The 22,511-nt window shown below is 38.7% G+C and overlaps 1 protein-coding gene across 5 annotated transcripts in view; it reads left to right on the top strand.

Annotated features, from left to right (window-relative positions):
* Nucleotides 1-22,511, top strand: part of SLC1A2 (solute carrier family 1 member 2) — an 85,700-nt gene that overhangs the window by 18,281 nt on the left and 44,908 nt on the right. Inside the window, exon 1 of one of the 5 annotated variants that reach the window (XM_056492165.1) lies at nt 15,224-15,279. The exons of the other annotated variants lie outside the window; for them this stretch is intronic. The gene's annotated coding sequence lies outside the window, so the exon portion shown is untranslated. Of the gene's footprint in view, nt 1-15,223; nt 15,280-22,511 lie in introns of those variants that run through there. 5 annotated transcript variants of the gene reach the window in all.

Below are 22,511 nucleotides of genomic sequence, written 5' to 3'. Positions count from 1 at the left end.
CTCTCCCAAACATACTTCAATAATTTTATTTTATAAAATTTCCTGGAAATTATTTTTAGAGCTTATAATGAAAATCATCATGAAGATAAGGGGACAAATCACTTCAAAATTAAATATGCCAGTGGCATGATTTCAAGACAGTTTTTTTCTACCTTTAATAGTGAGATCAAGGTGTATTTCTGTGTTCTGGGGCTGGTATGGACAGCAGCTGCTCTCCAGAGGGTCAGACAACTATTGTAATCTTACAGAATTTGTTGACACAATGCTTATTTTTTCAAAAGGCTCTGAATAACTACTGTTGTGAGTCTTTACTTCTTTAAAACTATTTATTGGTGTGATCCTACTTGCCAATTTTTCTCACTTATGTACAGTCAGGTTTATTTGGTTATTCAGATTTTTCTTCAGTCTTGCTCACTAAGGAATTTGGTTGGTGACTCCAGATAAGAGACTTTTCTTTCCCACATGGGTGCTGTGCAGGAATTTGTGTCTTTAAGTCAAATTCAGAGCTTGCTGTAGGGCTATGCAGGTTAATCAAAGTCTTACTCCAACCCCAACTTTTCACATTGTGATGTCTAGTATACTCAAACATCACTGTAGGCTGATAATTCTTGTTGGGATCCTTATTAGCACAGATTTTTCCGCAACTCTTCTTGTCCTTTCTTGACTCTCCATCTAGGCTTTGATATGCAGGAGTGAGACCAAAGATGGGTTTTACACACAGGGTTTGAAATCCGTATCTGATGGTCCAGAGCAGGTACTATAACCTTATCAGCCAAACAGACAAGAGCTGTATCTGCCTGTTTGTCCATCATAAGCCCTTAATGAGTCCTTTGAAAAAAAAGATAAAACCAAAGAATCAGTGGTGTGGGATGCTCCACTTTGCCAAGACACCTGGCAGGTGGCATTGATAATTTCTAGGAAAAAACCATGAACTGAAGGGTAGGCAATTTTCTTTCCAACTATTCAAGTCAGATCTTGCTTCAGTGCAGCATTAGAGGTAAATGTGTGATCCCATTTCAGAGGGAATAAGGGAACTCATCTGTTCAACAAAGCAGAGAGCAGATCAGGCCAACCAGCTGACATTAATGAGTGGCAGCACAGCAAGTTTCTTGGATAAACATATAGTTCAAAGCACAGATTCCTGCTCTTTGTCAGGTTTTTGTTAGAAATGAATTTTCTGTCCTAGGGTGCAAAATTAGAGGGAGAAGCAGAACTAGCCTTTACTGTTAATGCCATGGGAAGGAGAACTAGTGATAACAACGTTATTAGTAAGCCTGTGCTTACCAGAGGACATTCTTCTATTTCTAGGAAAAGCAATAAACTGAAGAGTAGGCAACTTTGCTTGCCAACTGTTCAAGTCAGATCATGCTTCACTGCAACTTTGTAGAGGTAAATGTGGGATCCCATTTCAGAGGGAATGGAAGACTTCAGCTGTTCAGCAAAGCTGGGAACAGATGAGGCCAACCAGCTGACCTCAAATGAGTGGCAGCACAGTAAGTTTCTTGGGAAAACCTGTAGCTCAAAGCACAGACTCCTGCTCTTTGTCAGGTTTTTGTTAGAAGTCAGTTTTCTGTCCTAGGCTGACAGAATTAGAGGGAGAAGAAGAGCTGGTCTTCACCATTATTACTGCCACAGGAAGGAGAAATGGCTACTTTAATGTTTTAAGGATGTAGCCTGTGCTTATCTGAGGACATCCTACTGCTGGGCTTTGAGCAGCTCTAATGCTGCAGGTTGAGACAAATATTTGTACTGTGTAGAAAAGAAAGAAATTAATTTGCTTGGTCCTTGTGAAATATAACTAGGAATATTCAGATTAAAAAAGAAAACAAAACAAAACAAGGGAAAAATTAACTTGAATTTACTGAAAAATATTCCAAATGTATACAAGTATTTATTTATTAATGAGAAGATTCATTAGACAGTTTTGGACATTTTTAGGCAAAGCAGTGGAAGATAAATTCCTTAAAACTTTAATGAGTAGGCTGGACAAGTGACTCTGACATCACAAGACAAACCACCTGAATTCCTCAGGAAGTGCCCAGATAACCTACTAGACATCTGGTTTAGAGCTTTATTTGTGAGAGGAAAGGTCAAATTAAAAAATATTCAGCCCTCTTTTTTTCTTCTGCAGTGGGATCCTATTGTCCCTAGGGTTTTTCCACCACACTTGACATATTCAGTGTGCACAATAGAGAGGGGAGCACTTGCTTATCTTCAGTTTCTTCATCACTACATTATCTGCAGCACTGTCCCAAAGCCATCTCTTAGCAGGAGAGAAACTATTCCTTCCCTGTGTGGGTGCAGTCCATGGCTGGAAATGATCTCTTTACTAAAGCCAAGGAGTGACCCTGAAATGCAATCCACTGAAAACTGGATAGCAGGGAAGCAAGGATGTGGCCTGTGGGAATGTGTGGGGCCATAACATTAGCAGTGGGGCTGTCCTTAGCAGATATTTTAGCTATTCAGTAAAGCCAGATAAAATCATGATTCAGGAATATTCAAGGCAACTCCCTCTTGCTTGTGACTTGAAACGGAAATATTATAAATCAGCTTGAAAAAAGCAAAGAAAAGAAAAAAGAAAAAAAAAAAAGATAAAAGGGAAAGAAAAGGCTAAACAGAAGAAATTAAAATAAAAAATCAGTAAAGCTTCATGAAAATCCACAAGGTTTGGGGACAATATGTATTTTTTTTCTCTGTGTTAATTACACTTAGCCCACAGGGGCTGGCTGTAATAAACACATATTGGTTTGGACATAGTCATTGCTTCATGACTGAGTTAAAAATAGAGAATTGCCAGAAACCCCAGAAATTCTGATTGTAGCAAGAGCAATGCTGCTTTTTGCTAGTCTCCACCCATTCCTAACACTTGTATATTTTCCTCTATCCTGCAGCCAGTTTAGTCATCCCTTGCAGACAGCTGATGGCCACCAAGACCTACCCCACAGAAGCATTGGCTAGGAGATTTAAGAGCCAAAATTCAGGCCCCAAAAAAGGCAAAATGCACAGCTAGAGTTTGGTTTATAAAATTTAGTGAAATATTTATAAAGACCTTTACTTGCACTTTCAAGGCATTTCACTGCTCAGAGTTCAATAAACATCTTGGGCTGAATAGTACATCTAGGTGTCATTTCACCAAAAACTGAATGATCCAGTGTTTTCTTGTATTTGTATCTTAGTTCCCTCTGTGAAATGGAAAGGAAATTACTTAAGCATGGGGCAGAAGAGTTCAAGCCTGGTTTTGCAATGCCTCCTCTTACAAGCAGTCCCTGTGAGATTACTTGGAAGAATAAAGGCTGCATTCTTCCTGTCTGCAGAGCACATCAGGAAGCTGAAGCCAAGGGTTTTTTCTTGCTGAAGAAAATCAGACTGGGGTCCGTGCCCTGAGACATGGTGAAATGGGGAGGTGCCTGCCACAGCTCCCCTGTTTTCTACATGGCCATTACTCCTGCACAGATTAGGAAAACATTTGGGTCTTTACCCAGCTGGGAGTAATTCAAGGTCTAGGTTGTCACTTCCAGGACAGATGGAGTCAACTATTTGTCCTTTTAACTCTTTAGTCAGTGAAATAGTTTTTCTTGTACCCATATGTCTGCTGTGCCTACACATGTATTTCTGCCTCTGGGACCTCCCTCACACCAGAGAAATCCCGCCTGATTTTTACTGCATGATGTCCAAGTGACCCTTACCTTTATGCCATCTGCAATAATCATAGCATCATATTTCCCACTACAAAGGAAAGGGGCACTCAAAATTAGCACCTAGAAGGCTGTGAACACAAAAGAGGTCTCTGTGTGTCTGTCCATCTCTGTCTCACAGGCTCAGGCTATGTAATTGCCAGTCACAGACTCTAGGAGAAAGACTTCTAAGACTGTTGGTGGCTTTGGTACTGTTTTTATTATATAATAAAACTCCACAATAATATGTATCCAAAAATGCACCATTCTGTTAATTGAACTTGTTTCTCTCTTAGAGAGGCTAAGATAAAAGTAAGAAAATCTGAGCAACTAAATCTGATTCATGTTTTCCTCTCTCACTGAGATGCAGTTAGTAATTGCAGACAGAGCTAACAAAATCATCCATTGTAAAGCTGCTGAAAAGACTGTGGTAAGAAGAAGAATACAACTAAATGCATGTGGCTGCCCCATCTTTTCCAGGCTGCACTTGGACCCCAGGGAAGTGTTGCATGCTGTGTGTTCTTTCTGTGTCTTCCTTACCCTCTTCTAAAGGTAGATATAAAAGAGGATTAACTGAAAAAGCACTTGGTGTCGTCTTGCTCAGTTGCCAATCTAAGCAAAGATTTATCAAGAGATCAGCCTGGTCTGTGGTGCAGCAAAGATTAGTCAGGCTTTAAAATAAAACTACTTGGAAAAAAAGTGCACTAAAAATAAACTGTCTTGCTTTTATCCGTGAATAGGTACAAGGACTACAAATAGACACCAGTGCTTAAAACAACCTGGAATCACAATCATAGAGCAAAGAAACTCTTTTATTTTGAGATATGATAAATAGGAATTTTAATGCCTCTGCACTAGATGGGGCATGGTATCCAGGGTTATTGAAGAAATCGGGAGTCTGGCATTATTTTAAATGACTAAATGGCATCATGCTATTAAAGAAGCACGTGTACAGACCTGTCAGTTGGAATCTTCCGCTAATGAGCAACACTGAAATTCTTGGTGCTTAAAAATGCCTTGTTATTTGGAAAGTGACGGGTGCTTTAGATCCTAAACAGCCCAGACACCACTGTTAGGAACTTAGCACATCAAAACTGGTTCACAGAGAGCAGCATGACTCCTCTTCCCAGCATAAACTGTAAAACACATTCACTGTCTGAGGCAGATTGATAATTAGTAAGAGATTAAATGCAATCAAGTAATCAAGGCCCTTTGATCACAGAAGCAAGAGTGGTTTGGGTTGGAAGGGACTTTGAAGATCATCTTGTTCCAATCCCCCTGACTTGGGCAGGGAAGCCATTTGCTAGATCAGGTTGCTCAAGGCTCCATCAAACCTGGCCTCCAGTATTTCCAGGGATAGGGAATCCAAAACTTCTCAGGGCAACCTGTTCCAGTGCCTCACCATCCTCACAGTAAGAAGTTTCCTCCTAACATCTAATCTAAATCTCTCTTCTGCTAGTTTAAAACTATTCCCCCTTGTCCTTTCAGTATCTGCCTGTGTATTAAGTACCTCTCCATCTCTGACTGTTTTTTGTTTAAACTAGAGGGTTAGCAAAGAGCACCCCCAGCCTCCACAGTTTATTTTTGCTGAGTGGAAGAGTTTTCATAACACCTAACCTTAGCCTCCTCACTAAACATTAAGGTTTTTTTCCTTCAATCTATTACAGCCACAGATAAAAAACAGTTTCTGTCCCATAGAGCAGCATATTTCATAATGGAGTGCTTTTCTGATCCTGACTTGGTGTTACAACTTAATTTAAATACCTAACTTTTTATGGGAAAGGTTATTTTTTATATTAAATCTTACAAGAGATGCAGTATAACCACAGAATAAAACTGATTTTTGTTCCAATCATAATAAAGCTGTCAGTCACTCAGATTTATAATATGGTATTTTCATGATGGTTTGCTCTATTCAGCATAACCTCTTTCTGTTTCACCATCAGGATAGACTTAGGGCCTCATGTGGGACATTTAGAAAACAGCACTTGTTTGGTGAGAGCTCTACCTTCACATCCTTTCAGAGAGCTTACTTTAACTCCCAGCCCACAACTGGAAGTTGTTTTGCTTCCTGCTGAAAGGTGTCAAGATGTCTTTGGTGACTGGCCTCATTGAGCTCTGTTACAGTGTTTATGTGTCTGGTACTTTGGACCAAATTAGGTTACAGGCAATATTCTGCACTTCACTGAATGCCTTCAAAATCACTGACTTGCTTCTGGAGAGAGAAAAATGAAAAGTGAAGAACTTTGTCAGATGGGATGAATGACACTGTTCAGTGGGTCAGGAAGTGTCCTGCATGCTCCCCTAAGGGAGTGTTGTCACCAGAACAGTAAGGCAAAAGATGTTCTCTTTCTTGAATAATCTTACTTTATTTGTCTTTCTACATTAAAATAATATGACTGCATTTTGAGAAGAGCCTTGAGTTGAAACATGATGATTTTCATTTGTGAAGGGGATGGCACAGTCTGACTTGATTTAAGTTTTTGCAAATTTAGATGGCATATTCTGATTTTCTAAGAAGTTCAAGTTTTGTTATTCTGCTTAACCACAAATGGGATTTAATTTGCCAGACTAGCTTTCCCCTTTGTTTTCCCTCTGTAAAGACACCACTTGGGAAGTGCAATTAGAACTAAATAAGAGTTTATTGTCTGGATTAAAGCACCCTGGTTTTTGGTGAAAACTGTCTAGAATTCTACAATAGAAGGACAGTGATTTATTAAGTCTGTGGTAAAGCATGAGAGGAGAACGTGATTATCTTTGGCAGCTAAGTAATCTAACTAAGCAAAAAGCAAAAGTTTTGTGCTGTTTTAACTCTATTAAGCTGAGTTGTATAACAAAATTTAAATAGAGGGAATAATGCCTGTGGTAACTCTGGCCTAAGAGTGCTTAATTTTCATTTAATGTGCATTGTTACAATCCTGGGAGTGAATCCAGTGAACTGATGGACCATGTTCTCACTACAGATCCCATTTGACTCCAGAATGAATCTCTGATGCCAGCCTAAGGAGAATTAGGCTTATCAAAATCAGACTTCTCTAACACTGGTGTAAGAAACCTGAGGGTCAGGTAATTTTTCCAAGGTCAATATTTTTAAACATTTTAAAATGCTTGAGAGAAATGTGAATGTCTTTTCTATGGCAAATGCCTATATGTATTATTGTCCTTGTAACATAGTTCCTGCAAATAATTTCTGCTTTTGTTGGGGTGGCTGGGATCAAGCAGCTTGAAGCAGAAGATTCTGGATGGGTTGTTATGGAATGAAGTTACTAGGAAGAACATCAGGGTTTGCACTAGCTTCTCAGCATTGTGCCTAGGATTCTGCTTTGGAAGACAGCACCTAGAGAAGGCCACATCTACACAACTGTGCAAATAAAGGGTGTACTGACACTCACACACTCACCTTGAATGATCCTCCCATGTTGATGATCTTTGAGATATAAGGAAGGTGAGTCTTAATATTAACTTTGTAAAATTAACATTACCTAGAACTCATGTCTATGTAAATTCCGACACAGCAGGTTGAGACAGAAAAAGGTGAAAAATGGAACATTATTCTTAAGAGACATCAGAAATTCTCATCAGCATATATTGATAAAGCATTTTCCATACAAGCTTTTAATACCTGTTTTCCCTCTCAAGGCAAAAGGTGGGTAGCATGAAAGAATTTGGATACAAATTTGCAGAGATCATGTTCTTGAAATGTGTAAGCTGCATTTCAAGCTGATTTGCCTTCTGGGAGACTTCTGGGAGGAAAAGGAAGGTAAAAGAAAAAAAACATACTGCCTTTTCGTTTGTACAGCTAGAATCATGAAGGGATGCTATGCAAGGACCTTGAATGTTGTAGTGGTCAGTAACTGGAAAGCAGTCTGGGGAGAGCTCTGGGTTGGGTAGGGACTATTGAGACAGGTAACATGTCTGCTACCACCAGCCCAAGACAGAGACAGTGCTCCTGTGCTTTCTCCTGGGTTTCTGTTCTGAGGCTGTTATTTGTGTCATTTTCAGGCTCAGGAGATTGTCTATGAGAAGAAAGTGTCATAAGCCTTGAGGCTTGCTGTGAGTCTCTCAGCATTTGATGTGGCACTGCCTGGTTTGAGTCATTGCACTGATGGGGTGTGGCACTGTTCCCCAGGGGTGTGCTGCTGGCCTCCTCTGCCAGGGAGCAGCTTCTCCTGCACCCCTTCCATCAGACTCCCATGCCAAAGCTGAAGTAAAACACCAGTGGAACTGCTGTAATTCTGCAGTGGCCTCAAACACATTTCAGCATCTTAACAACACTGTTGTGGGAAGCATTCCATTCATTTACTGTGCTGGCAGGTGAATGAAGGTATAGGGAAGTTTGGCAAATCACCAGAGTAACAGTGGACTCGTGACAGAGTCAAGGACAAGTATAAAGGAGTTAATAACTCTCCAAAAATGCTAGGAAACTAATTAATCATTAACTGACTTACCTCCACTAATGCCAACAAAGCTGAGATGGCTTATTCCATTTAACTTTTTCCTTAGATGTGCCAAATTGTCCTAATAGTTGTCAATAGCACTTAATACTGATTTAATTTCACAGCAGAGGAAAAACACTGATTAAAGGACAGTAGTGTATATCTGTGTCTATTGGCAGCTGTCTTGTCTCCTGTAAGGCAGTTGGTGATGCCTACAATAAACTGGCTTCCGTTAGGCTTTTGAAAGAGTTGCCAGGAGTCATAAAATTCCTGCCTATGTTTCTAGTCCAAGATCAGCCTTCCTATCAAGGCTGCTGCACAATCTCTTTCTGGATGGTTGACATTTTTTCACAGGGTTCATCAGTTGTGAGTTTTGTGTGGGGTTTGTTATTTTGTTTTTTTTTTCCTTTGGCTAGATTTAAAAAGACTGGGCCAGTGGGCAGAGCTGCCACTAACCTTAAAGAGAAGAGGATATGATCAGGAATGCAAATCCTCTGCTTTTTTCCTATAGCCATTTTAGCTGTGCCTTTAAAGAATGTTTGTGTAGAACGTGGAACTTAGATTTTTTTCTGGACTGGTTGATTTTACGTGTTTTTCAAACTTACAAATATACATGTATGTATGTATATAAGGTTTTTTCCCAGATTCTCATTAATTTTGTATTTTTTAATAAAAAAGAAACAAACAAGTACAAGAATCCTGTTTGTTTTTCAAACCCAAACTGGGAAATCTATAAAGAAAGAACATATCAGCAAAAAGCTATGGTGAAAAAATATTTCTAAAGGCAAATGTTTTGAATAATCTGTGCACTACATGTGTAACAACTAAATAGGATTTTTTTTTTTTTTCAGTGTTTCTGGCCTCCTCTTGTTCTGTTTGCAAGAAAGCTTCCTGAAACAAGGGAGCTGATGGTTCTTCTGAGTTTATTTCAGCTCACGTTAATATTGCGTGCTTTAAAATTAAATCTGCTTCTTCATTTGAAATTAACTATACATTCTCAGAAAGCCAGAAAGTATTTAGCTTAAGGAAATAATTAGTTATTTGTTTGACAGTATTGTATGGAACCTTTTTTTCCCTAAGACATTGAACATTATTTTCAGTATCCCCAAAAGGAACTTTTATAGCAAATTATTTCCATGCTCCAGTAACAAAGGTTTGGAGATGGAAATATTCTTTAATGGCATTGTAGACCCTAATTGCTGGGGTAAAATAAAAAGTTTCAAACTTCCCTCTACAGCACATCAATACTGAATGCTTCTGGTTTATTGCTTGAAATCTTCATATCTCAGCTAGAGAAAATCGAGCTGGGGAGTGTAGTGTTAGTCTTTGGAAGATGTGTCACAGGGAGGAAAAGTATGGATTAGTGTCTGTGAGATTGTAGGGAATAACTTTATACTAGGCAGGAATAGAATTGCTGCTCCTAACAGTTTAGTCAGTGTGCCATTTTGGACAGACATGTAATGAATGAGATTTACATCTACAAAAGCAGGACTACTCAGGTGACTCTTTTTCTGGCATGGAGCTCAGTGTTTTCAGAGCCAGGAGCCTACATCAGGCAGCCCTGAAGTTTGAATGTTATCTCTGAAAATCACTAAAAGAAATAGGAATCCTGCATTAACTTTAGTATGGTTTGGCTCAGGTTCAAAAGCATGGAGTCTTAGAAGAACAGTGGAGATCTGGGCTCTGTCTCAACTTGTCTAACCTTTAGCAAACCTCTGGTTTCAGAGCCCTGCAGCTCTAGATGACTGTGCCGTTCTGGAGAGCTGTATCCAAGGGAAACATGCTCTGTTCACACCTGTAGGAGGGTGCATGCTGAGCTGCCTTCTCTACCAGGTCATCTCAGCTGGCTGGCAGAATATTGGGGGCCTTCATTCTAGTTCCTGTCTGCTTCCTTTGGAGAAGCTACTGCTTGGAAAAAAAGAGACCTTGTGTAACTATAGCTTTCGATTTTTCATCAAAATATAATCTGATCATTGTTGTGCAGCTGGGTCAGAAGGCAAATCAACCACTGTCTGGGTAATGCAGTGCCATGATGGGGCTTGGAGGGGCTTAGCCCATCCTAGCCAAGGATGGCATAGTCTGAATCTCTTATACTCCTACAGTATTTTAAAACATATCAAATGCCCTAAATCTCATACAGTTTTGCTGACAGTCATCAGTTCTGATTATTGTGGTATTCAGTTACTTTTCCTGTCTGTACCCTTTCTACTGGCTGTGGAAAAGGGCTCTTGAGGCATCTACTAAAAAGGGATGCATCTGTTGATAGCTGAATGACCTTTAAGGCTGTTTAGGTCAGGGTGAGTAACCAGACAGGTTCCTTTTCTAAAACCTTCAGCATTATCATTTCAGACAAGCACGTGAGGCCATGACACCGTGTCTTCCCAGCATGTGGAAGCTGCACAGAGCTCGCAGCCCAAGAACTTGAGTCTCCACCTGCTGACTTCACTCTGTAATGGCTGAGCATAAGGAAGATCTTTCAAGGTTCTTTTTTCTTTGAAAACAGAAGTGAAACTGTCCTATGGGCATGAGCAGAAGTGTATGAAGTAGATTACAGAGGAAAAACATCCTTGTAAAAACCATCTTTCTTGTCATCTTTTCACCCTTTCAATGCACCCACAGAGATCTGTAGGAGCAAAATATGTTCTAGAGCTCACCTCGTCTGGACTAGGGCAGACTAAGACTTGAAATAGTTTGCATCAACTCAGAGGTTTCAAAGGCTCTAGCAAATTATTTTCAAACAGCAGTTGTTTTTCCCCTCATGCTTTTTTTTTCTGTTGTTAGTTTTGAAGTGTGAATCAAGGTTGTACCTATTTCTCCATGAGTAACCAAACAAGAGAAGAATCTGCAAAAACCAGCAGCTAAGCACAGAGAGTGACCACAGCAAGGACATGTTGTTTGCTGTCTGCTGACCTTTATCCTGAGTGCCAGTCACAGATGCACCTCCTGAAGCATTATTAAAACAGGAGCTGAACCAAAGCTACTCCATCAGAGAAAACATTTTGTACTCTCCAGCACTTTTAATTGCACAATAGTGCATGCTTTGTGCCCCTCAAAGGTTTGAGGTTTGAATGTACCCAGGGAAGTTTGCTTTGGGGAGTTTTTTTTCCCCTTGTACATTAAGTAAGAGAAGGTGTCTTTCTTTATGAGGTCCTGTCCTTATCTTTAGAAGTTATTAGCTCCCATTAAAATTTCCCTCTTTCTGTTTTCCTTGTGTACATTCCTTTTATGTCAGAATGCAAAGTTATGAAACTGGAGTTTGGACATTCACAAGCATTTACAAAGAACAAAGGTGGTATTCATTCAAGTTGTTTGTGGTGTTTGCTTTCTTACTTCTGTATTTCTTTATTAATGTTACCTCATTTTGAGTCTTTATCCCATATTTCATACATCACTATGGTTACAGATTGCTTGGCATAGGTACAGCAGATTCAGCTGTTTACAAAGATAATTTGACACCACCACCACCTTTTTATGATTGATTGCAGTAAAAAATGAATGTTAATTCAGACCATAGAGACATTAAGGTGGAAAATCCTAAGCAAGGAGCAGGAAGAATTAAATACATGAGCACTGTGAGACTTACAGGCAATGTAGGATCAGACCAGACTTCCAATCTTCCTTCAGATCTATAAAAATACTGAAGACCTTGCTAGTCAGATATTACTTTTCCTGCTTCAAATACCACCTCATATGCTAAAACTCCTCAGCTGAATATGTCTCCTTATAATTAGGCACAGTTTCAGGATCATGCATCAGTAAAAATTTTTTTTAAAAGCCACTTTTTGCCTGTTGTAGGTGAGTGGAAAGGGAAGAGAGGGCACAGGGAGCTGCTGCTGCTGCTCCTGATGCCGCTGTTCCCATCTAGCACAAAAGGTGTTAGAGGAGACTAAAGGGACGAAAACTGGCCGCAAAGGACAACAGACTTTGCATGACTCCAGGGCAATACAGTTGCAGGGCCTCTGTAAGACCTTTCTCATCACTGCAGTGTCCTACATCCTCCTCTGGCAAAGGATTTGAGGAACAAGCTCTCCTGCCGCAATAGCACCGCGTGCAGGCTGGTGTGACAAGGCTGCATATTTGCTCATTGAAAATGTCAGCAAACAAGAAATGTCTGTTATAAATTCTCTTTCCTTCACATAGATGTTTTCTTCAGACCACTGGCTGGAGCCATGTGACTTCATTGGCAGCTGGCAAAAGATACATGGGAGGAGTTGATGTTCTGGACGAATTCCACTTCAAGCTTTATGCTAAGGGTCACTTTCACAACACCAGTTGTCATTTCACAACTTCTTTGTTGAGAAGTGTGAATTTTTCTATTGTCAAGATTCCTGTAGAAGTTTGTTTATTTTTCCCCCCATTCTGCATTGAAGGGAAGTAAGAAGCATTTCACATTCAATAGAGGCAAACCCACAGTCTAGGTTGGGCTGCTGGACCTGTGGAGGCAGACAAAAACAAACAGTGAATAGAAATACTGAACACTGTTTTTTTAATCTCTGATTGTTTACATCCAGCACTATCTTCTGTATGAATTTCAAGTTGCTAGACTTACATGAGGTTTAACATGGGAGATTTATAAATATGTATTTCATTTTTAAATCTGAATTGCTATTGGCATTTTTATTTGGTTTTGAGTTCATAACTATTCTATGGGTTAAATCTAGTAAATACAGAAGGGATGCAGCATTTACTACAAGAAAACATATAGTCCAGCACAATGACCATGGAATAGAATTGGAATATTGGAATATTGATTCCTTCTGTTGCCTTTCTGGCAAGTAGTGGTAAGCCAAAAAACCAAAATTTTGGTTTTTGTTGAATCTCATTTGCTCTTCTCCGCAACTGCTGCCTGGAGAAAGACTTGAAGGACTCAGGTTGCTATTATGTAACTCAGTAGTGTGCTTTCAGTGTTCTTTCCTTCAGTTACATATGGAGTATTTATTTTGCTTCACCTTTGTGAAAGAGATATGTGTGCAAGAGACTGCCTGCAAAAAGTCAGGGTCAAGTACAAATTGTAGGAGAGGTGGTGAAGTTGGACCATCAGATTGTAGTTTTGTGTTGAATAATTTTCTTGCAAATGATTTTTCACCTTTCCTGTCCACAGTCAAATACTACTTGAATGCAGCTGTATTACATGGTGCTTTCTAGTTCATGCTTCTGTGAAAAAATTCCTGTGACAATTTACTCTGCAAATGTAGAGTTTCAAAAGCTCCTGAAGAAACTGCAAATGCATTTCTGCATGAAAGAATATTTTCTAACCTGTATGCCTTTAATATTTCTCAACAATTAAAGATTTGGCTAGGGAAAAAATGTTCAAAGATGTGAACATGGGACATTGTTTATTGTATCACATATAATTTGGGTTATTCTATTTGTGTGTTACAAATGACAAACATGATTATTAGTATACTTTGGACATGTTAGCATTCATTCTTATGTCTCTTCCTGAGTTAACGTGGTTTAACAATTTCTTATACTCTATTTTTTACCTACCCATTTTTGTGTTAAGGCTATTAAAACTTTTCCACTGTTACTTTACTTTTGTTTTCTAATGGGTTTTGCTTTTGAGGGGAAAAAATTCATAGATTTTATGTGCAGCCATATATATGGGTGCTCACAATATATATGTATAATATATATGTCTTTGCAAGAATAAACAAAGTCAGCAGCTGTAATTTCTTTTTCTTTGCTTTAGTATAAAGATTCACACTTCAACCTTTGTTATAATTCATGTGACCCCTAGTCAAGAATCTGCAGAGTAGAAATTGTAAATCTACTGCTAGTTTAACTGTCTGAGATTATACACTGAGGAGTGGTGTTATGAGTGTGTATCTTGGCAAGTTTGTTTTGGTATTGCCTGTTTGCATTTGATAGACCTCCTGGGATTTTTCTTGCTTATATTTTATTCAAAGAGCACATGAAGACCACATATATATCTTGCTTTATTTGTGTTGAACAGCTGAGAGGTTTATTATTCAAAAAGAAAACCATTAAATTGCATTAATGTTGCTGTCACAAACTAAAACATAGGGTTTCCGGAATTCTATGATGTTTCATTTATTTGTCATACAAATATGGCCCAGGGATGAAGGAAATTTAAGAAAATTGAGGTAATTTTGTGAATCTGATTTTATAGCATATATTTAAACTGCCTGGAGGATCTGTGTGAGCAAGGAATGTGCAGAGAGAGATCTTGGGGCATACTTTCTTTTCCTTGTATGGAAATCAATCACTTCAAACTAAACTCAGATCAGAACTCCTCTGGCTGGATTTTCAAACTGTCACAATGTGGTATTGCTGTTGTCTTGCCATAGTAATTGTAATCAGGGTACCCAGATGGTTCCCCATTCTTCTTAATAGCCTGGGCTAAAATACACATTATGTCTGGTGAATGGAGGAGTAAATCACGTTAATGTCCCTTATGGAGATGAAAATATGTGTCGACCTTAGGTAATCACACACCTTCATTTTAGCATATCTAAAATGGGAATGTGCTCCAAACTTTTCTTAAGCCCTGAATTTTGACTAAGCTCTGAATTAGGAGTAAATAGGCACTCAATTGAGAGACATGGTTATGTCCCACATTACAAACTCCTTTGTACCTGGGGAAAGATATTGCTGAGCTTTATGTACTCCTAGTTTTGGTCACTCATAGTGCCAGGTCTTCTCATACGTACCTGTACAACCAAGAGAAAGAAATCTCTTTTCCTTTACAGAAGTGACAGAAAAAAAGAAAAGAACCAAAGACAATTTCTAAAACAATCATATGCAATCATATGATTATATATCTGTCAATGTGTGAGAGGTAGAAGCTCAGAAAATAAATTAAACATAAGGAGATTAAAGGGGCAGACAAGTGAGAGACAAAAAAAGAGATGTGCTGACCTTGCTTAACTTGGAAAAGCTTATTAATAAAGAGGAAAAACACAGTTCAGGATTCAGCATGAAAGTGAGCTTTCTTTTAGGTGATGCTTATTAACAACCTGGGACATTAATATACAGAATAATGGTCTGAAGAGCTATTATTTCTAGTACAAGTAAGTGAGTCTAGACTGTAACATGCTAGTTCAGTGACTCTGTAGAAAACCTGTGAATTATTTTGTTCTTAGACTCTTTTAAGCTGAAAATCTTCTCTCTGGGAGGCATGGAGGACCAATCTTTTATGTTCTAAGGTAAGAGTAAAGGGAGTTGAAATGTGGTCATTGGCACACATATGAAAAAAATAAGGGACATCCCCTTTCAATTAGATGATGTCCATCTTACACAGCTGTAATGATAGCAACACCTCTTTCATATAAAACAGGAAATGAGAAGAGAGACAAAAATAAGTAGGTATTATCAGGGACATTAAAATGAGTGACAGAAGATTGATTTTGGAGTAATGGATACCAAGTGTGTTTTTTTACTGTTCAAAAATATAGTAACATTCAGGTGTGCATTTCATCATACCTGACAATCTGTAACACACTTCTGCAAGTGCAATAACAAGCCAAGTTGTTTTTAACCCAAGTCATATGTGAGAGGAGGGAGAACAATCAGAATAGTGATAGAATTTTCTTCATATAAACAACACAGGAAACTGTGTAACACGTTCTGACATCCTGTGACCTTTGATATTATTAGTGCTAAGCAATGCTAATAGAGTGGATAGTCAAGTTCCATATTTCTAGAGATGAGTAACTAAAAGGAGATGGTCAGAAGATTTTTATTTGTTAAAATATACAGTCAAAATGCACAGGTTCTATATTTTCATCCAAAGGTTGGATTTCATACATGAATACAAGAGGTTAAGGCCTTGTTTCATAGCTTTGCTCTCTTGTATATTTTCATCCTTACCTGCCTATACCATATTGGTTCACCTATACTGTTCATGTTTCATGTTTATTTTTAACCATAGATGAAGAATGTATTTTATCATCTAACACCAATGCTTCCTGTTATAAATAATCCTTTGCAAAACACCTGTGAGTTGCTATTTGTGCTACTAATAAATTAGCAAGCAAGGCAATATTGAAATGCATGGAAAAAGTTAAGTGTGTAAAAATGTTTTGCATTAGTCTTTGCCATGGAAGTGAGCAAATGACTGAAACTGAGAGCCAGAGGCAAACATGCAGAGGTCATTAATTGTGGTTCTCAGCAGCTGCCTGGCTTGTGAAGGCAAGGTCTGGTGGATAACTTGGACTTGGGGTACCAGCAAGAGTGGTGGTGTGAGGTGCTGCCCTGCCAAGCCTCTGCTGCCTTCTGCAAGCCTGCACAGCTCTCCAACTGCTGTGGGGAGTCAGTCGCTCAAGAGTTTAAAGCAGAATAATGAAGAAGGAGGCAGGATAGGGATAAATCCAAGGTTAAAATAAAGTGAAATGTTTCATAAAATTATTTCATTGCTACCTGTCAATTAAAGCCCAGAATAGAAAAACTATAGAGGATCTCATGGGTGTCCCCAAATTTAAATTAGTGTGGGACAAAATTTGAGCTCCAAGTTCTTAGGAAACTGGATTTTCTTTTAGTCCAGTCTACCTTCTGATACTATATATCAATAAAATGCTTGTTTTAGAAAAAATGCACCATTTTTTAACCAGCAAAAGGTGTGCCCATTCACCTCCAGTAGAATTCTCATAGCAAGAGGGAGAAGAGATCTTTCTCTTTGTAGGTGGTGCTGTGATTGCCAGGCAAAACCCTTCTGAAATCTGCTAGAAGTAAAATTTCATATCATTTTATGAAAGCTGGAGATAGTATTTGCTCCAATGGAATTCATTTTTATGGCAGCTGGTAGGGAGAGTGTGCTGCAAGCAATTGGAACAAACTGTGCTTTTGGCCCTTGAAGGTTCAAGTGAACCTGTCAAGAAACATAATAAATGTAATAATTATTGTAAGAGAAGTGATGCATTGGTTCTGGCTTGAAGTTTTTCAAAATGTCGCTTCTAGAAGGTGACTTTTACCTGAGTTCTGGGAAGCCTGCCTGCGCGTGCAGCATGGCACAGCTGGAGTTTCTCTGCAGGCAGGTGGTGAGGGACAACAAGGCATGGGGAATGGCCACCTGCTGCTGTGGAGGAGAGGAGTGGGGACAGATGAAGGAGATGAGACAGGGACAGAAATTGGTCAGGGCTCCTCTTCAAGAAGTTAATGCTTTGGTATTTTCTCTAGAGAAGATACTTTGATTTTGATGAATCTTCTGGTTTCCGTCAGCTGAAGGAACTTGTTCATCATTTTTGGAGATGGTCACTGTGCTTGTGTAAATGTCCTAAGGGACACTTGTGTATTTTGAAACATTCTCTGATGGGTGCCACGTGAAGGATGCAGTGGCCAAAAGGTCACATGAGATTTTTGCTTTGGCCAGTCACTGAGCAATGGGGTGATATCTGGGCTGCACAGCAGCTTAAAGAAGCATTAGCAGCAAAGAAACCTAGTTAAGTGATCCAAGAACTGCAAGACTGACCTGTTTAACTGTGTTACAGTAAATGCAACTGTGAAAACCTATAGTTTTAAGTAATTAGAAAGTAGCAGGGTTAGTGAATGAGACTTGAGCTGGGCAATGAGAGAGAGGGAAAGAAAATTGAACAAAAATATGAGGTAACTTCAAGTCAGTGACTCCACGATGCCTCAGAAAAGACACATGAATGCATGGTCACAGATCTTTCATTCCCAGAGCATTTTAAATATTTCAGTAGCATGGTGTTAGTTAATCTGGCAGAAAAGTACCACAAATTAAACAGATGTGTAACTGCAGGATACATGGGCAGGGCAGCAGAGTTCTAAAGAGCATTTTAAGAGAATGCTTTTTCAGCTAGGTTTGTTGTGCAAAATAATGTTTAAAATTTTCCCACTTAAATCTCTATACTAAATATATAGCCAAAGACAAGCAATAAAGTAGTACATACTGTATTGTTTGCAGGGATGCAAAGCTAGGTCATGTACTCTGTGGATTTTTAATAGGAATTCTTCATGAACCTGAAAGCAACAGACAAGTGCTAAAGGGTGCTATAAAACTTTGCATCATAATTTCAGGGCATAATTAAATGGACACAACCACAGCATTACTAGTCAAGTGCATTTTTACTGTGTCCATTGTGGCTGCTTCTCCCCTTTGCTGTTTTTGAAGGAACAATCTGCTGATGAGGAAGAAGCTGTAAGTGTTAATGATCAAGACATGCACTGGCTTGCACTGAGGACCCCTGTGGTCACTGTACTGACAACCAGAGCTTGAGTGAGAGTGCCAGGAATCAGAAACAGTCTGGCCAGCTGGGACTGCAGCTCACTGCTAGCTACAAACAGCAGGACAATGGCAATGAATCATTGTTTCAAGTGTCCTTTGCTATTAAAGTTTTCAAGCAACTAAATTCAAATGCAATAAATAAAAGCAATATAAGCTAAAGCCTCCCTAAAGCTTCCTGACTAAATAGTTAGAATTTTCTAGATGATCTGCAAATAATAAAAATAACCATTAGGCCCTTTCAAAGGATTATTAGCTTCAATGTCTGTAAGTACTTAGAAACCTAATATTGGATCATCATTAAAAAGACAGCCTAGGATATGTACAGCCATTATTTATAATTGGATATTTAGATATCAGTCATTTTCAGTTTAAAACTCCATTTTAAATTGATTTTTTTTTTTTTAATGAGAAGTTGCCTAGTAAATTCTAGGGCTGTATCTTCCTGTGGTTCAGTGGTTAGGGACCAGTTCAGCCCACCAAGATAAACAAGTACTTACTTTAAGGAGATGTGTAAGAGCTGCCAAGTTAACACACAGCTGTGTCCCAGGAGATCTCTTTTCACTAGATTAGAAGACCAGAAGATCGTGTTTGGGTGTGACATGCTGTAAAGTGAGCCTCCAGTGTGCATTTCCTCTAATGTTGGCCTGGGGATGAGCCAGGATTCCCACAGCTGAGGAGTGTCATGCTTCACAGTTTTACTATCCCTTTTCAAACTCATGTGGAGACTTCCACTGCCTAGACCTTTAGTGGTGTGAGATTTTTTTTTATTTCTTGGCAATAATTTCTTCCAAAAGTGAATGAGATTTTCCATAGCTCCAGCTTTAGATAAACATTCAAGTGGCTTTAGTAGAAATGTCAGTAAAAGCTCAGCAAAAGCCTTAGGTTTTACCTTATGGGAGTTCATTATGGGTCATAAACTTTCTATTCTTCGGACTAAAGCATCCTGACATACATCACCATTTTGTTGGATGTGATGTTTACATAATATGCTTTGGAATTCATCATGGAAAACAGACACAGTGCATGTGATTTGTGTTTAGACCATTCTGAAATTTATGATTGGAGATGTAGATGAGTATAATTTAAGCTAAAAGTCTGCAAGCTTTCTACTTATACAGCGTGGTCTACAGAGGTTCTGAAAGCCATCCCAGGCTTGGTCTCTCCTTAAGTAATCTGGATTATAAATCTCACAAGGTACAACGGGAAAAATTACTTGTGCTTCCTTTTTCTAACTTTGTATTGAATGAGTCAATTATGTTTGGATAACACTTGAAATCCTCAACCCACAGACCAGTGAATGCCAGGACAGTACCTGCTTGTTTTATAGTCATGTCCTGAGTATCTAGAGCTGCTCAGTGAGAGCAGCAGAGATTTCAAACCCAGTTAACTGATCCCTCTAGTTTTACCTGCTTCACTCTTTATATTAATACACCATGGAATAACTGGAAAATTAACCATTTTAGGTTTCCAGTAAGTGAAAAATTCAAGTTTCCATGTTTGAATTAGGCTAAGGTTAGAAGATCCATCCTAATTTTCACAGAAGCTTGTGGATCCTTATGCCGTGGCAGTAGTTGTATCATACAGAAAACCAACTTCAGCAGCTCACAGAAACACAGCCTGCTGTTGAGCCTCACAAATTTTGGATATAAAGATTTGTCTTCAACACTTACCCAGTAACTGTGCTGCTCTGTGTTGAAGAGAAACACCTCTCTAAGAAGGCACTGCCAAGCCCAACTGCAGTATTTCAGTTGAGGCTACTCCAAGTGATGCTGCAGTCCAGTGGACAATATTGAATAAGAAAGAAAAATAAAGTGTTCAAGAAAATGCCTTCGGATAGAGACTTATGGAATGCCAAAAATAATCTTGTTCCTGCTATTCATGAAATTCTCTCAACTCTTTTGCATCTATAAAATGAATGTAAGCAGACTTGGGGGATACAGGCAGATCCTTTGATGGAGTGGTGAATGCCCTGAGAGCATCACATGTATAAGGTAGAAAGCAATACAATCATCCATCTTCAGGTCCATAATCCTAAATGTACTCTACTTTCTGAAAGCTATTTTGTATTTATGAGTTCCCACATTAATACCATGGGTTTTCTGGGTGTAGTTTCCCAACAGACGTCTCTGATATGCTGCTAAGAGGGAACAGTAGAAACAAATCAGCTGAGCAACCTATTTATCTGAATGTCCACTCCACTTCATGCAGCTACTAGAATAAATTATCAGTCCATGTAAATAGGAAACTTTTCCCTACTTTCACATTGTGGTCAAAGTGTGTTTACTAGTGTTTTTCATTTATTTTAAAGGCACAGTATGAAAAAAAGTCTCCAAACCCTAATTACAAAGGCACATGAGACAAAGAAGAAGATGCTTTACACTGGGTGAAAGTCACTGCTGCTTTTCAGGACTTCCTCTGTAAGAAGTCTTTTTGGTTCCAGTAGATGGCATGCACTCTTCAAAACTTGCTCTGTGTGATCACAAATCCTGCTCCAGGGAGCACATGGAGCTCTCTTTTTAAACTGCATCCCAAGTGATTCTGTAACCTCTTTAACATACTACACAGAGTTAGTATGTCTTCAAAACTAAGTTTCTTCATTTTTTGAGGGCCCACCCCAGGTAATTTTTGTTGAGATGTTTTTCAAGGAACATGAGCAGTTTGCCCAAAGCAATTTTGTTGGAGCAATAGTTGTGATGAAAGCAATCTGAATGTCTGGCTCTAATAAAAGTCTAGTGGTATTAAAAGAGAAGCAGGCATTCTAGGTAAGAAAAGATAAAACAATGAAAGAAATAAGAGAAAAGAATGGAAAGGAGTTTCTTGAATGGGACACATTTTAAGCTAAATATGTCATATGGTGAGAGAAAAAGCTTAAAATTATTTTTTTTCCTTTTTACTCTGTGAGGTAATATTCCACTGATGAACAAACATAATGTGTTTATAATGTTATACTATGTGACTTCTGCAGTTTTGTAGAGGTTTCTGGCACTCAGAGATTGCACTAGTAGATTACTAGCTTTATAGTTGTAAATCAGATTTTGGAGAACAGCTGAGAAAGACCATTATCTGCATTCAGAGACATAGGAGCAAATTGTGACTTTGAGTTTTCATACACTAATTCAAATTCTGACATTTTCTCAGAGAAGTTCAACTGTTTTCTTGTAGGGTTCTTAGTAGCTGCTCTTTGTGAAGTTTCTGATTCTATCTACAGTTTCTGGAAGAGAGCTTTTCCCCACAGGAAGCACTGAGGAATGTTTTCAAACAGAATTAGTGCTGGATGCACTGTTAGGTGCTGGCTCACTGACAAACATCTCATGGAAATGAATGCATTTTTTAGTGTGCTTTTGGCTGCTTTTTATTATCTGAATTCTTGTCAAACTTGTTTCTAATTGTGCACTTTGCAGGGTTTAGAGAAAAATACTGAAATGTGAAAGGTCATCTATCTCAGACCTTTGTTGTTGGAAACTAGCTCTGATGGTTGGGCTTTTTAATCTTGATTTTTCTAGTCTTCTGACTAAATGTGTATAGCAAACCTAGCACTATTCAGCTACTTCTCAGAAAATATAAAGGACATTTAGTACTTTGAGAAGCAATTTGTTGGATATGTAGCTTCTAAACCATATTGGAAAAGAAAAAAAAGTTTTGGTATGAGAGGGAACTTCTGTTTGCAGGCTTAAACAGCAACACCTGTGGTCACTGTTTATAGCTGGAAGATACTTCAGAACTGTTTTGAAATCACTTGGGATTTTATAGCACAGCATGAGTAAGAGTCCTGAGGCATTGGATGGGTAGAAGAACATTTTTGTGCTGCTGTGAAAACTACAGGGAATTTTCAAAATAGATTCCAAGAACAACAGTCATGGGATGGGCATAGAGGGTTTTCCAATTTTTTGTATTTTTTCTTCTCATTACTACAGATCATACTTTTAAAATAAATAGTTAATAGGCAGATTTGAGGAGAAAATAAACTAAGCAATTGGGATTGCATCCTTTTATCCCTAATGGTGTCTAGATAAATGGTAATAACTGTGTTCAGATTTAGCTAAGACTTGCTTAGTTATAGACTAATTCAGCCATGGTATGGGGGACTTACATGGCCACTAGAAACTTGTTCTATGTGAGTCATGTATTCAAAAATCACACAAATGCATGTGTCACAAACCTGTGACAATTTACTTCAGGAAAAAAAGGTGTTTC

Source organism: Oenanthe melanoleuca, chromosome 5, assembly GCF_029582105.1.
Source record: "Oenanthe melanoleuca isolate GR-GAL-2019-014 chromosome 5, OMel1.0, whole genome shotgun sequence".
Lineage (NCBI taxonomy): Eukaryota > Metazoa > Chordata > Aves > Passeriformes > Muscicapidae > Oenanthe > Oenanthe melanoleuca.
Note: the sequence above shows the minus strand (reverse complement) of the source record. Positions and strands in the feature narration are given on the sequence as shown.